At 44.3% G+C, this 16,779-nt stretch overlaps 1 protein-coding gene across 1 annotated transcript in view; it reads left to right on the forward strand.

Moving 5' to 3' along the window:
• Positions 1–11,817: 11,817 nt before the first annotated feature.
• The window catches only part of CHRDL1 (chordin like 1), a 49,276-nt gene continuing 44,314 nt past the window's right edge, over positions 11,818–16,779 (forward strand). Inside the window, exon 1 of the mRNA XM_080990550.1 lies at positions 11,818–12,296. The gene's annotated coding sequence lies outside the window, so the exon portion shown is untranslated. The remainder of the gene's footprint in view (positions 12,297–16,779) is intronic.

Below are 16,779 nucleotides of genomic sequence, written 5' to 3' on the forward strand. Positions count from 1 at the left end.
TAGAAAGCAGAATTTTCAAAATCTGTTGCCCTAGCAGCAAAGTAAACATTATAAAATAGGTAATCTATTTGATGTCTGCTTGAAGAATGTTGCCTTTTACATGCTTGGGGTTTTATTCAATGCTAAACTTACTCAGAGTACACCCACTTAAATTTATGGACATGACTAAATTGGGTCCATTAATTTCAATGGGTCTGCTTTGAGTAAAACTTGGCTGGATACAACTCTTGGCATTTTATAATGTGCTTTTCACTGCTGAAGATGCTTCACATTTATTACCATGTAATTCTCACAAGAGCCCTGTAAAGTAGGCAATAATAACAACCTCCATATTACAAAGGGGAGGATTGAGGCTGAAAGAACAGCTTGCTTAAGGCTACCTAGTGAGATCATTCTAGAAGCAAGATCATCAACATCGTAAGTTTATTTGTATGCTGCTTTTCCATGGTAAAACCATGCTCATGCAGACTAATATATGATGACATTTAAAGACAATGCATTAACAATTGCAAAAGCTGGTGGGGAGGTCAGTTCAGTGCACAAGGTCACACACACACACACACACACACACACACACACTTTCCTGTGCATCCACCAATCATTTATAGGATGCTTTTCAATTCCACTTATTTATTTTAGTACATTTTATTTATCCATTCATTTGTAACTGTTCATATGCCACCCTTCAGCCGATAGATTCCAGGATACTGAACAACATAAAATGCACAGTGAAACTATAGCATTAGCAATAATATAAGGTAGCAAAACACAGCAGACTTGTGGATACCTATTCATTTAAGAAGTATAACATCATAAAATGGCTGGTGGGGGACCGCAGCAGGGGGTTGTGGCATCAGTGAGTGGGCTACTCCTCAGGCCCAGGTCTGCTTCCTGAGTGACCTCATAGGCAGGTCAGCCTTGGTTAGGATTTATTGTGCAGGGAAATTGAAAACACCATCTAATGATGAATAAATAAGGGAAATCAGGAACGATGAACCTGATGCCCTCCAGATGTTGTTGGACCACAGATCCCATCACCCCTGGCCATTGGCCATGTTGGCTGAAACTGATGGGAGCTTCATTCCCAGCAACATCTGGGGGGGGGGACCACAGGTTCCCTATCTCTAAATTAACGCACTATGGTTGTTTTAAGGAGGAAAGCCAGTAACAATACAAATTCATAATAAATTGGTTGTCTTTTAGTGAGTAGGGTAAGAAATATGGGTTCTTGTCTAAGTTAAGTTATGGTTTCACAGTGTTCTGAAAATTTAAATTGGTCTGTATCCAATGCTAGTCATACTCAAAACAGACCCCCCAGAAATTAAAGGGCTATTAATTTTACTGGATCTGTTCTGAGTAGGGTTTGTTTAGCTACAACTTGGAGTCCACCAGTGAATGCAGAAATTGCCACATAACTTTTCTGCTATCTGAAAACATTAATGCGTATTGTTTTCAAAGCTGGCTTAATCTCTGTCTGTTGCTTCTTGTTATAAAAGCATCCCGGGGGAGGGCAACAGGTGTTGGAGGGGCACACATTATTCCAGCTTGCTTTTTGCACAACTAGCTGCTGCAGATCTGCCCTCAGTGCTCACTCATGGTAGGCTCTGCCATCCTCTTGTTGGATGAAGGGAGAGGAATCAGAAGGTCCAGCTCCACATGGACTGCTACACTGGCATCTTCAGGCTAAGATGAGAGTCATGGAGAGGTAATCAGCTTTTGGGGAAGAATTTTCACCTTTGTACCCAGCTCCTCAAAAGCCCTGTGCTCCTAAGAACAAGGTTCTCTGAGTGCAGGGACAACGTGACATCAGCCACTCTATGTCCTTTCCCAGATACGAATGATTTGACCATATCTTCCAAACTGACTGTGCAGCTTAGGTAAAGGTAAAGGGACCCTTGACCATTAGGTCCAGTCGTGACTGACTCTGGGGTTGCAGCACTCATCTTGCTTTATTGGCCGAGGGAGCTGGTGTACAGCTTCCGGGTCATGTGGCCAGCATGACTAAACCGCTTCTGGTGAACCAGAGCAGTGCACAGAAACGCCATTTACCTTCCCGCCTGAGCGGTACCTATTTATCTACTTGCACTTTGATGTGCTTTGGAATTGCTAGGTTGGCAGGAGCAGGGACTGAGCACCCCGTTGCGGTGATTTGAACCGCCAACCTTCTGATCAGCAAGTCCTAGGCTCTGTGGTTTAACCCACAGTGCCACCTGCATCTCCAAATGTCCACATTTAGTGGGTCAGTTGCTAATATGAAGGGTGGACGGCATATTTACATTCAAAGGATCCTAGGTCCAATCCCTGGCATCTCCAGGGAGAGCCAGGAAAAACTCCTGTCTGAAACCTTAGAACGGTGTTTCCCAAACTTAGGTCTCCAGCTGGTTTTAGACTACAGTTCCCATCATGCCCCACCACTGGTCCTGCTAGCTAGAGCTGATGGGAGCTGTAGTCCAAAAACAGCTGGAGATCCGAGTTTGAGAAATATTGCCCTAGAGAGCTGTTGCCAGTCAGACCTAATTGCCCTAGAAGGACCAGTGCTCTGGCTCAGTATAAGACAGCTTCCTGTGTTCCCAGGAATCTAACATTTTAGATGACTAACCACATCAGAGCAATGCCTTCTCCCTCTGGTATCAATGTCCCCCACTTCAGAAAATGATTGATGATTTAATTAAGATCTAGGCGATCCATGTCTCAAAGGATTGGGAATTGACACCAGCAAAATACAATCAAACTGTAAAAGGCAGCCGTTATCCCAGGACAAAACCTGCTTAGGGTCAGGAGTCCAGCTTACAGACTGGGGTAGAATTAAACTAGTGGAAACTTGATTACCCCCACCCACCCCCATATAATCCTCGCAGGAGATAACATTTCAGTATGAAAGGACAGTAGTTGGCATTAAACTTTCAGGGAGTGAGGCAAAATTGAGAGAGAGGAAAAGTGAGAATTATGAAATAGTGGGTTGTTGAAGCAATGCATTCAGGATTTTTGTTTGCCTCCAACTTTATCATAAGCAAGGAAAGTTTACAATTCAGTCAGGCCACCTGTCCTAAGAGCTCAGATGGGTGATTCTGTCCATTTTATTTTCTCGAGGGTGGTGGTGGATTCCCCCCCCCCCCACTTAAAGCTCAGTTCTCCATATTTTCATATCTCTGTGTTGTTGTTTTTTTAAAAAGCTCTCATGAAAATTCATCAGCATTTTAGTGTGAATTTCTCCTAATATACAGTTTTTGTATGCAATTTTGCTTCATCCTTACAAAGCAATCTTACTTAATATACCTAACATTCTAATATGTTATTCTCATTATTATATGCATTTTTGATACACATGCTACATTTTACTACACACTGCTTGACTGGATTGCAAAATTCAGAGGAGCATGACTTTTGAAGGACAACTGTGTTTCAGTTCTCCTGTGGTTTCGAAAAGTGAAAATTAGGTAGGTTCAGGTTCACCTTAAAATGCAAAGTGAACCAAATTCTTCCCCCATCCCTACATGTGACCCTTTGCTCTGGGAACAGAACCAGCCAGTCCACAGCAGCAGCCTCTTAGGATCCAGCCAAGTCTCGTTAATGGCTGGTCCTCACCATCACCCCCCCCCTCCTTTCCACCCACTGGTTGTAAGGGAAGGCAGGGGGGCTTGTCTGATTGTATCTGTGACCCTGGCAGCTCTTCACAAGCGGAGACAGCTGAGTCACTCATATTTAGAAAAATATCACAATTGACTCTATTCAGCCCTGTGGAGGACCCCTGTTGGGTATTCACAGTTAAACATTAGCAAACCATGGCCTTCTCTGGCAGCCTTTGTGAAGGGCTGCCAGAACCGAAGATTGAATTAGATGACCTTCCGCAAATCCTCATTTGCACTGCCAATATCTTTGGGAGAGAGAGGAAAAAAATAACATTCTTCAAATCCTCAACGTCCGTAGCCAAATTGGAGGAGGCAGCTTTTCCTATCTCACTGGCTATCCCAAAACATCAGCCCTGTGAACGTGGTTCAGAACGATGCCCTCATAAATGAGCCTTGGGATCATTTATGTCTCACAACTTTACTTAAATGTGAAAACCATTATTATCATGTCATCATAACCATTATTATTTCTTGTTTATAAACTGCCTAACATTTACTAAACATTGTACAGATTTTTTAAAACACAAAACACAGCAGATCCTGCCTTAAGGTTTACAATCTAACAGGCATGGCACAAGAGGGAAAGGGGATGGGGAGGGGAAGGGAAAACAAGAAAATGCAGGAACCAGATCTTATGTTCTTTCTGGGTGTTCCAATCCCACAGGTGATGAGGAAGAGTGGGAAGGAGCATGACAGACCTGGCTTCAGTTTCTCTCATTCTCCATGAGTTGCCCAAATAACTCCTGGAGAGTGGGCCTGAAGTTCTCCATGCTGTCACAGAACATGACAAGGACAGTGAGAAGGGCAAAGTTGGCATGCTCATCTGTACTCTTGTTTGAGTGGTTCAATCTGTAAGGGGGAATAGAATGCCTATGCTTGTTCTGGGAATAACTAGCTTGAATGGAAGCATCTCAGCCCGTCTCTCAGCAGAGCCAATTGACTAAGCCCCACTGCCTTTCCTGTAGCCTAGGTGTGGGTGGGTGTGCAATGTCTTCATACATATTTTTATGAGTTTGTCCATTCTGTTTGTCAGACACCCAAATAATGATAGTTCCCATGTGATCTGCAGCTAGAGACAAATTAAAACGTCACATTCCAAAGGAACAACATTCTACAAAGTAAAACCGTCAGCCTGAGCCAGAAAAAAGAATCTAAAGCTCGTAGCAAAAAGCAATGAATACAAAACTTTCTTTAAAAAACAAAACAAAAACAACCCTTGAGTTTAACAACCACAGCACCAGACAATACTGGAGATTAAAAGTACAGATTTTTTAAAATGTTGTAGGAATTTTTTTAAAAAGAAAAAGAAATCTTTACTTAGCAGCAAAAAGAAGGCATTCAGGTGTGTACCAGGTGAGCCTCTCTGCGGAAGGCATCCCATAATGTAGGGATGTCCAACAGGTCGATCGCGATCTACTGTTCGATTGCAGGGGGTCCGTGGTCGATCGTGGGTTGATCGCGGGATCTGCCCGCCCCCTCAGCAACCAAAATGAAAATGAAAAAGCTCAACAACTTTTGATTCCTGAAAAAAGGCCCTTTCTCTGGTGACCATCTTTCATTGTTGCTGCAGTTACCTGTATCAGTGCAAATTTATTATTATTGTTATTATTAGCACAACAACTACAGCTATACTTAAATAAGGTGCCTTAATCTGTTATTTAGGCTACATTATATTAAAGCAATTCAGCAGTTCTGCATTCAGCGAGATTTGGAGCCTTAGGAAGATGCAGTCAGCCCCAAAGAATTATAACTGCTTCGGTGCCATTTTCCTAGCTGCAGTTTATTCCTCCTACAAATAAAATCACACAGTGAATGTGATAAATCACATAACGAATGTGACAGTGCTGTGACACCATGTAGCAAATGTATTTTGGCTATCTGACAACTTTACAGAGCCAGCTCAGAGTAAGGGCAATGCTTTCTGTCCTCACTCTGAATGGTCATGCACTTTTAATCTTGTTTGCAGTTTAAACAGTTTTTTCTTCCAGCCGCTTTGCTCATGCCTATTGGGGTGCATATCTGGAAAGGCTTTTCATAGGTCTGTGGGGAGGTTGCTGGTAGGGGAAAGCTAATAGGCTTTCTTTTTGAATAGTTTAACATATGAAAATAACAACAACTGCTGCTGCTAATAACCCACTATCATGCATTATTAGCTATAATCCCTGCAACAACCATGTAAAACAAGGTAAGTCTGTATTATTATCCCCCATACTGCAGATGTGGGGGATGGGATTTGCCTAAGTGATTTGCCTAAGACCACAATGTGAATTCCTGACAAGAGAGGTGGTATATGAACTGGGAACTTCCTGATTTATAACTTAATCCTTTTGCTACTCTGCTCCACCAGTTTCCAAAAATGGAACCAAAAAGCAGATGTAATTGAGGAGCAGAAGAAGAAGATGGAGAGGTGGAAGAGGAGGAGGAAAATCATAGCTCAGTGGTGGAGCATCTACCTTGCTCACAGAAGGTCCCACGATCAGTTCCTGTCATCTCCAGATAGGGCTGAGAGAGAAGCCTCCTTAACACCTGGAGAGGCATTTCCAGACAGTGTGGACAATACAACATGGACCTAGTGGCGGACCTACGTTTTTGGGCCCCTGAAGCTTAACCTGTCACAGGGGCCACTTCGCAATCAACAACTAGGTCTGGGTAACCACTGCTATCTTCAACAGTGGGGTTATTCCATGACAGATCACTACACCTTTATAACATCTGCAGTACTGACTCTCAAACTCTGAGATTGTTGAAATATATACAGTGGTACCTTGGGTTACATACACTTCAGTTTACAGACACTTCAGGTTACAGACTCCGCTAACCCAGAAATAGTACCTCAGGTTAAGAACTTTGTTTCTGGATGAGAACAGAAATTGGGCGGTGGTGGTGTGGCGGCAGTGGGAGGCCCCATTAGCTAAAGTGGTGCTTCAGGTTAAGAAGAGTTTCAGGTTAAGAACGGACCTCCAGAACAAATTAAGTACGTAACCAGAGGTACCACTGTACAACAAAAAAGTAACCAATTTGAGTCGTGTGACTGAAATTGGGTCTACTAGACCCAAAAAAATTTAGCAGCGTGGACCGAAGTAACTTCTGGGGCTCGTACAGGATTGGGGGCCTTGAAGCTTAGGCTTCGTTAATTTCATAGTAGATCTGGCCTTGCATGGGCCAGTGATGTGACTTAGTGAAATGCAGTTTCCTATGTTCATAATATGTCTTTCACATGAAATCTATGCCACAGTACTTGTACCCAATGCCAATTCCACTCATAGTAGAAATTAATAAACACAGCAACTCAGGTCAATTAATTCCTTAGAATATTTATACTCTGCCAACTCACCAAATGCCATCAGCAGGAATGGTTTCACTACTATTCAGAATTTGTAGAGAGTTTGTTGATTTTTTAGACTTTATAGAAATGGTTTTAAATGTTTGTAGAACTTGTATTTTATCTTATTTTCATCTTGTTACACAGCTCTTTGATAGCCTCAGGTTTTGAAAGTGGTTTATAAATTTGCAAAATAAATAAATTTAAAAATACTGTAGTAGCGGTAACAATTAAATCATCTAAACATAATAATTGTGTAACATAATAAGATGCAAGACAAATGACTAACACTGAAAAAAATTCTCTTAAAATTCTTTGGTGAAAACAAAAACATTTTCAGCAGGCGACGAAACAGCAGGATAATAGATTCCTTCCTGATTTCAATAGCAACAGTGTTCAAAAGTACATACTGGTGCTGTGATCCTAAGAGCCTTGGTAGTAGAAACTTTACTCCATTTTAACCTCTTATGATGGATACAAAAAAGAACATTTTATATTAAGCAGCTTCTGAGTATTAAATGCAACCGACCATCTTATGACTCTGGGAATTCGCTGTTTATTGGCAGCATAAATTATTTGTTTGGGGGCACCACACCCCCTCCCGAAATTCTCCTCCACAAGCCCCACCGAAATGAATAGAAATTGTGCAAGAACACCCACTCTCCCTTCCCCCTCCCTCTGTATATCAATGTTCCCTGCTGAGTGATGCCATAATTAATCAAGCTTTCTAGGTTTTAGTTAATTGCTGGACCCCAATAAATTGGTTTGTACTGGCATGAGTCCAGGCCTGATAATTTCACAGCCTTGTGTGTTCAAGCTAAACACTGAGAGGTGGAAGGCAGAACAGAATGAATCAAAGAAACGGTTGTTGTGTGACAGGACCCTTAATATTGCAAATGAACACACACACACACCCTACAAACGCTGGTATTAACTGTTTCTTTCCCTTATGGTTTTTAATCTTCTTTTTTTTCATTTCCATGTAATAGGATTTTAGGTGCTTGCTAGAACTTCTTAAGATTTATCCAGCACCTACCAGTACTTAAGATTTTAATCAGCATTGAACTAGATTCCCTTGATCTTTGCTTAAGGATCGGCACTAGCTGCCAATATGCTGCCGAGCCAACTTTGAGGTCTGGTTGTTTTAATTATTGTATTTTATTTCAGAACTCGTACCTGCTCCATATTCAAAGAATCCCTAAGTGTTACACAAAACTAGAATATAAAATGTAATATAGATAATAAAAACAGTCTTAAAAACTTCAGACTGATTTGGGAAGGTTTGGAAGAAAAGAATTGTCACTGGTGGACCGGGATGGAAACATCTGATTCCCGGTCCGCCAGTGAGGCCCCTTGCACTAGAGTGCCCCTGACTGGCGCATTCAGATAGGAGTTTTGGCGGGCAATTCCTGGTGTGCAATGTGGCCAGCTGGATAGTTTTCAACAGCTGGGTGAGTCTGTGTGTCCTGGCTGCCAGGAATGGTGGCTGACCTGCAAGGGGACTGCAACCACCGCCCACCTGGAAGAGGATAAGTGACCATTTACAACAACTATTGAAAACATAATGATGTTGAGGATTACTTCCACAGGTAAGAAAATTCCAGAGAACTGGTGCTGTAAGCCAGTGTCGGCCAGTGTGGCATAGTGGTTAGAGTGTTTGACTAGGACCCGGGAGACCGGAGTGCCAACCCCCACTCGGTCATGGAGCTCACTAGGCGACCTTGGGCCAGCCACTGCCTCTCAACCTAACCTACCTCACAGGGTTGTTGTGGGGGTTAAATGAGGGGAGGGAGAACAATTTTGTCACCTTGAGCTCCTGAGAGAAGAAGGTAGATGATAAATGCAGTAAATAAACAAATAAAAGCACATGCTCAACACACTGCACACTTTACTGCAGGGGTATGTGGTACCATTAACAGATCTTCATCAGATCCATAGATCTAAGCAAGTCATGTGGGATATTGGAAGAAAGGCAACTTCTTAGATACTCGGGTCCACAACCATACGCTTATTTTATTTATTTCACAAAATTTATACAGTGGTACCTCGGGTCACACACGCTTCAGGTTACAGACTCCACTAACCCAGAAATAGTACCTCGGGTTAAGAACTTTGCTTCAGGATGAGAACAGAAATCGTGCTCCGGTGGCACAGCAGCAGCAGGAGGCCCCATTAGCTAAAGTGGTGCTTCAGGTTAAGAACAGTTTCAGGTTAAGAACGGACCTCCAGAACAAATTAAGTTCTTAACCCGAGGTACCATTGCATAACACTTGATTGTAAAAAAAAAAAAAAAAGGACCTCAAAGCAGTTTACAAAAAGAATAAAATATTGAAATTTTCAGTAAAAAAACACAATTAAAAACAACTACTTTAAACTGCATTGTGAAATTTGGAGATATGCATATTTCAAAGGATGGCTGTGCTTCAATTCATGTATCATCTCAGGAAGTTCATAAAGGATTTGCCTTTAAAGGCAGTCAAAAAATGGATTTCTTCCCTATCTCTATCCAGAACACACATTTCCATTGATGAGAGGGCCTACCACAATGGAAGCTGAGAAACACCTTTTAGGCAAATTCTAACTGCCCTGTACTGCGTCTTTCTTGGGCTTTGTTAAGGTCTTAAGTTCCTGGGAGACAAGCTACACACAGTGTTCAGTTTTACTGGCCTGTCTTGGGGTCAAGGGGAGGGGGACTCCTGACTAGCCAGCAGTGTTAAGTCTCCCATGCCCTGCTACCAAATTAAGGGGAGGGGGAAATAAGCTGTCACTTGTTTCCCTCCAGACAATGATGCCTTTTAAAGATCTTCTCACCCTTTTTCTCAGATCATTGCTCAGGCTTTCTTCCCTGATCTCTTCCTATTAGTTCCATGGGTCACAACAAGCCCAGAGACGTCAAAGTCTGACCAAGCATATGATGTGACTTGAGTCAGGAGTTTAAGCCAGTCTTGACAGAATGTCAAGGTGACCTTGACACCTCCTGGGGAATCTGCAGCCCTCTAGATGTGGTGGGGTGCCAATTCAGCCCCAGCCAGCATGGTCAGTGTGGCCTGGGATGGTGGGGTTTGGAATCTGACAACATCTGGAGGGCCACAAGAGTAACTCAATCATCTAAATGGACAATGAAGAATGGGAAAGGGAGAATTAGCTGCTTGACACATCCACATCCATAAACTACACTGGGACATCATTCTGCAGAGCAGGTGCAAGAAATTTTGTTGCCTGAGGACAACAAGAAGATGGCACCCCATCTTGTGTGTGGAACAAGCTTAGTGGTAGAGTATCTGCCTTGCATATGCCCAGGTTTATTTATTGGTGTCTCCAGAAAGGGCTGGGGAAAGCTCTGGCCTGAAACTCTGGAGAGCTGCTGCCTGTCAGATCAGACTATATTGAGCCAGATAGACCAATCTGTAGGAGCAAAGGCTTGGTAAGAGGTAGCTTCCTATGTCCCTATTCGCAAACACAGAAGCCAGCAACACTGACAGCTGAACCACACTTTTATACAGGCAATAAGTCAGGAAGGGACCTGTTGTTGCATTGGGCACCACCCCCAACCCGCTCCTTCTGCACTGCTGGTCCCTGGCCTTCATCTCAAAATTCCTGTCCTGGTAGCACCACCAGTGCTGAACATCTCTCTTCTGCACAACTTTTAGAAGCAGAGAACCCTTGCCGGAAGAAGAAAAAATCAAGAGGACAACTCCACCCTTCTTCATTTCTCACCTTATGTAGATTGTGATAACAATGCACAGCTCCTGTGTCCTGTGGCTTTTGTTCATTCACCCCGTGTCCAAACTGGTATGTGGCAAGAAGGAGACTGAAGGGCATGGCATCTTTTACTTGGGGAGGGGGTCTATCTGTTTCCTTCGTATCTTTCTTTTTACATCTCTTAGGTTTCTTCAGCCTAATTTCCCTGGCAAACAGTCAACTGAGCTCACCATTCAGAATGCATGAAAATTGTGGCTACCACCAGTACATCACAGGCCAGGTTAGAGAGAGAAAAGAGTGGGAAAACATCTGCATGCCCCACCTTGCTAGAGATCCCTGTAGCAACCTGTAAGGAAAGGCAGTTTTCACATGCTCAGGGACTCTGAGTCGGAGTGACCTTCCTTTAACACCAAACAACCAACCATGCAGTCAATGTGTCCAAATAAATAAAGGTGTGTGCTATAAGGTGAGGATATTGGCACCAAGAAGGGTGTGTGTGTGTGATCATGTCATTTGTGACATAAGAGTGAGCTTTCTGAGGGTGCAAATCAGGAAAGAGAGAGGCCAGCATTTGGTTCCTAATGGAGGAATTTCCATTTAAGTTGTTTTAGGGAAGCACATTGTATGTTTCTCTGTATGTTAATGCTCTTCCCCAAGCTGGGATTGTGCAAACAATGAAGAGTAGGTTATAAATAATTTAAATACTATATAAATAAGTAACTGTTTAAGTGGCATCATTCCCTTGCTTGGCTGCTTCACTTGCCAGGCTAAAACAAAACGCACACACACTTTTGGTGTGCTCCCTCGCTCCCCCCTCTCCATGCACTTTGTTGACCCATTCCATCCAATGTTTTCTAGCAGTGGCGCTGTACACCGGTCCTCGCTCGCCTCCCCACCTTCCCTGGCAATAAGGAAAGGAACCCCACCCGGCGCTACCTTTGTCAATCGCCATTTGTGTGCCAAGAAAGTGGGGGGTGGGGTGGGGGGCGGCGGCAGCAGCAGCAGCAGGAGGAGGAGGAGGAGAAAGAAAGCGAGGCCTGTGGGAGGCGCATCTCAGCACTCAGTCAGCCGCGGCTGCTTGCAGAGCCGCCCCGACAGGCGGATCCGTGGTGAGGCGCGCATCATCCACTCGACGGCTCTCGTTGGCAAGAACATTGGGGGGCGGGGAAGGCGGCGGCAGCGGCGGTGGGCGGCCGGCACAGCAGGTGTCTCTCGTTCTCCGCCCCCCTCCAGAAAAGCAGAGTCTTCGCACCCTCCCTGAGCTCTGGCCACTCCAAAAGCTCTGGAGAGATCCGACGGCCCAGACGCCGCTCGCTTCTCCTCCTCCGCGTTTGTTCTTGAAACGGCAGCCGCTCCTTCTCTGCTTCTCTGAAGGCTGCTGTCGGTGCGATTCCTCCTCCTCCTCCACACAAACACACTTCGATGGTGAATACCACCAAGTGAGCAGGCCGGTGCGATTCGTCCCTTTGCAGTGGAGCAGGAGCCCTCCGTGCGTGTGTGCATTGTGGAGAGCGCGCTTCGCTTTTAGGAACAAACCGCGCCTCCCGCCCGGCGTTTTGGACCAGTTCAGGGCTGAGGGGAAAGTCGCGGAGGCTGCCGCTTCAGAGGGTGCGCAAGAAGCACGCTAGAAATTGACAAGTCAGGTTAGTATATCGGCCGGCGGTCCCTCTTTGATGAGCAGAGTCAAGTCAACGGCCAACCTGGTTGTGCTTTGCCTCCGCAGAAAAGTGCGGAGGACCCCAGTCTTTGGTCCTCGACAGCTGCACGCGTTGCATCTATTTCAGGGTGCAATCCTAACGCCACCTACTTGGGAGGAAGCGCCAGTGAATCCAATAGGGTTTCCTTCCCATTAGAAATGGTTAGGATCGCGGTATGTGAGAGTTACAATCCAGACATTTCTACTCAGCAGCAAGTGCTAATGCGTTCCATGGGACATGCTCCAAGGGGAGTGTGCTTAGGACCGCAGTTTTACAGCACACCCCTAGCCTTGCACACGTCGACAATGAAAGCAAGCCGCATTGAGTTCACTGGGACTTCCCTTCCAGGTAAGGCTTCATAGGCTGCAATCCTTCACACGCTTACCTGGGAGTAAGTCTGTACCACTGAATTCGTGACTAGCTTTAGGCACGCGCTTTAAGCTGGCACAAAACTCTGTTTGCCTCCAGCAGCCTAACGGGGCTGTGCTTCTGAATACCTGTTGTTTGTGGGCTTCCCAAAGACATCTGGTTGGTCACCGCTGTGAGGAAAGGATGCTGAACTAGCTGGGCCCCATTTGGTCCGATCCAGCTGAGCTCTTATGTCATTTTGTGGGGGCATGATGTCTCTCCAATGTAAATAGGCTCTGGGAGGTTAGCATTGCTTCCTTTGAGATGGATATTGTTTGCCTAGCTGCAGTTGGAACTGATATCTTGGGGGGGGGGGGAATCCTTTGTATATTGCTTGAAATATCTTGCAAAAGACAAAAGAGAGAGCAGGGAGAGAGAGAGAGAATCTTGTGGTACCCTTGGGACAACTGTGGCAAAAGGCCAAAATGAAACTGGGTTTTTAAGATGCAATGAGACCATCTCTCTCTCTCTCTCTCTCTCTCTCTCTCTCTCTCTCTCCCTCCCTCTTGTGTGTGTGTGTGTGAGTGTGTGTGTACTTGCTTGCTTCCTGTAGCACAATAACTAGGTCTCCCATCCTGAATTTTTCATTTAAAAAATTGACTGAACACATTGATGTAACAATAGTAGCAGCAAACCTTTCCTTCATTCCCTCCCTTCAATATACACTTGGAGCACTTTAGGGCTGCAGTCCTAGGCACACTCACTTGGTGGGAAGTCCTACTGAAAATAGTGGTGCTTACATCTGGGTAAAGATGGATTGGCTGCTGCATGTGTTTGAATGGTTTTTTACCTTGCAGCTTGTCCTCCTGGCCCCTTTTTACCTGCCTCCCACCTGCCCCACTGAACAGAAAGGTACAATCAATCCCCCAAGCATCCTTTCTGCTTAAGAAACCAGTAGGCCCAATCCCAGATACAAAGAAGCCACCTACAGTGAGCCAGTGATGAGGAAAAACACTCTGCACATGATCTGAGGCACATGCTCCAGAGATAACAAAGGAAGCTGGTGTATACCAAGTTAGGCCATTTGTCTGCCTAGCTCAGTATTGCCGCCACTGAGTGGCAGAGATTGTCCAGGGTTCCAGGCAGGGAGCATCCCAGACCAACCTAGAGATGCCTGGGATTGAACTTGAGATCTTCTGCACTTAAAGCAGATGCTCTAACACTGAGATAACCATTGGCACTGAATTAAACTGCCCCTGTGGCTGAGTTCTGCATTTCATTAAGCCATGCCTTTTGCTGGGAAAGCTTAGGCACTGGTTTCAGAAGCTCAGTGATGGGGGAAAGCATTTTGTAAAATCTACCAGGTTCACTGGAAACAGCTTTAGGGTGGATTCTGGTACAAATGTAAACCTTTGAGTGACAGGAACCCCCAGCTCAAATTGAGCTGATTGGGTACATTTCTGCAAATTCTTTGTACTATTTAGTTGGTATCTCTTTTTTGGAGCGGGGACGGGGGTTTCCCCATACCACCCCTGGTATACCAACAATTTTTAAAGGATGATATATGATCTTAGTAACATGGTGTTGGAATGCTATCTTGGCACAAAACAGAGTCAGAATAAAGGGACAGCTAAATGAAAGGATCTGCCTTGTCGCCAAAGTTGCAGGTACCGGTAATTGGCTGTTGCTTTTTAGCTTAGATCGAATAAGGGATTCTTGCTGAAAGAAGACAGAGTTGGAGGGCTAAAGATTTGTGGTTTCCATCCTAAGATTGGACACAGACCTTATGAGCAGATCTCCAAAGGCATGGTGGAAATTCAGCTAAGCCATGATAGAAGTAGTATTTAGAAATTTCTTTTGCAGTGCTTTCTTCACAACATGTGAAATGCTTTGCCATTCTTTTCTCACTTGTTCGCACAACAACCTTGTAAAGCAGGTTAGGTGGAGGGAGTGACTAACCCAGAACTACTTCAAAACATTGCAAAATTCTGACCAGTGTTGCTGATAAGGGATTTGAGAAACACAAATCTAAAGCCCCACTGGGATGAGCAAGAGCCTGTAGAGCTCATTGGCTGAGCACATGGTTATCACAGAAAAACCAACCTCTACGAGTCTCATGCAGCTCTAGGTAAGGTTAAGAAACAGCCCCATCCGAAACCCTAGAGAGTTGCTGCCAGATTGTGTAGATAATACTGAGCTAGGTGGGCCAATGATATGAGCAGGTATTAGGGAGTTTCCTATGTTGGAAGGTCATTTTAGAGATGGGGAGATGATGGATTCTGGAATCGCACAAGGTGTCGCTGAAATTTGAGACACCAAGTTCTGCCACTGGTGACCTCAGTGTTCCTGTCCCTCCTCCTCCTGCTGCTGCTGCTCCTCCTCCTGGGAGCCAGTGGTAGTGCAGCATTTTGGGAGACCAGGGTTCAAATCCCACCACGTCAATGAAGCTCATTGGGTGAGCTCGGGCCAGTCATTGCCTCCCAGCCAAACCTACCTCACAGGGTTGTTGTGTGGCATAAAATGGGGAGGGGGAGAACCATGTACACCACCTTGAACTTCTTGGAGAAGAGGTGAGATATAAATGCCATCCAATAATCTGTCCATGCCTACTCACCTCCACTTTCTGAGTATGCAAGCAGTGCCAAGGTTGAAGAGATAGATCTGCTCTCTCTGCCTGCCTTGCACTCTCCTCTGGGTGATTGTGTGGGTTGGGTCTGGATAGAGAAAACATGTGGATGGGGAGCAGGGACAGTGGTGAAGATGAGGTTGGCCTACTCAGAGACATGACTTGCTTGGTTTTCCATACTCCAGTCTTTCTTAATCTGGTGCCCTTCAAATATTTTGAACTACAACTCCCATCACTCCCAGCCAGCCTTGCTGGGGCTGATGAGAGTTGTAGTCTTATACATCTGGAGGACACTGGACTAGTAAAAGCTGTCACACACTGTATTGGGTAATATTGTGCACTAACAGGCTAATCCATTTCCTTGAAAGCAGATGTTCCTCCCCAGATTTTAGCAGTTGTGAAAGGGGGGGTGCTGGTCTGATTATGATGAAGAGGGGTGGAAACAGTTGCAAAAGCGGATGCCTACAAAGTAATACAGGAATTAAAGAAGCTATTGCCGAAAACACTTTAAAAAATCCCCACGTGATTCTTATTAAAATTAATTATGCATATTTATAAGAGTGGAAACTTCAGATTTAAAAAAAGGAAATTAACAAATAGTTATGCACATCCAGAGCATTGTCTTCTGGAAATTCTGGTTTCCGTAGCATTCCTCTCATTAAGCAACTTTTAAAGAGGATGAATGGAATTAAAGGTTGCATCAGAAATTCCAAAACATGGCATGCACTGAATGTAGCTCTCAATTTTAATTTATTTTAATTCTCAGAAGCAGTTTTCATTAATCTGTACGAAATAGTATCAGACAGCTTCTGTTGTTTCATCACCACCTTTTTATCTCATTTCTTTGATAAGAAATGAGAAGCTCTAAGGTTTTTAAAAGCAATAACACCTAAAAAAATCCAACCCAGATCAGAATTCCAATTGTTTCTTTAAAAAAAAAGTCCACATATGTCTCCATTAACCATGCATATATGTTGAGACACCAGCAAGCAAAGATGCTGAGTTCAATTTTGATCTGCTCAAAGCATCATTCCAGTTCTGGTGGTACCAGAGCTTGATCAATGTCTATTATGACTGATCTTCCCCTGCAAATTTGACCTCAGCAGAGCATTGGGTACCTTGCAGGGCGTGGTCATTGCCCTCCCTCAGATATAAAGATAAATTATGGTTTATTATGTAATGAGAATGAGCCTGCAAGATCTTTAGGTTCAAGTACCTCCTGACCCTCTTCTGAAGTGACTGTGAGGAGGAGACAAAAGTTTTTGCTTCTGTTTTTAACTAACCAGAGTTTTCTCTTTTCACATGAACCTCAACAAACTGTGATTAGTCTAAACTATGGTTTACTAAAACAAGCCAACTTCAGCACTTGGTTTATGAAGCTGGCTTGTTTCAGTAAACCGTAGCTAAAATGCAGTTAACTGAAAACGAAAATCTAAAGTTTCCTATCTTCTCCTT

This window comes from Podarcis pityusensis (genome assembly GCF_964106645.2).
Source record: "Podarcis pityusensis genome assembly, chromosome: Z".
Taxonomy (NCBI): Eukaryota; Metazoa; Chordata; class Lepidosauria; order Squamata; family Lacertidae; genus Podarcis; species Podarcis pityusensis.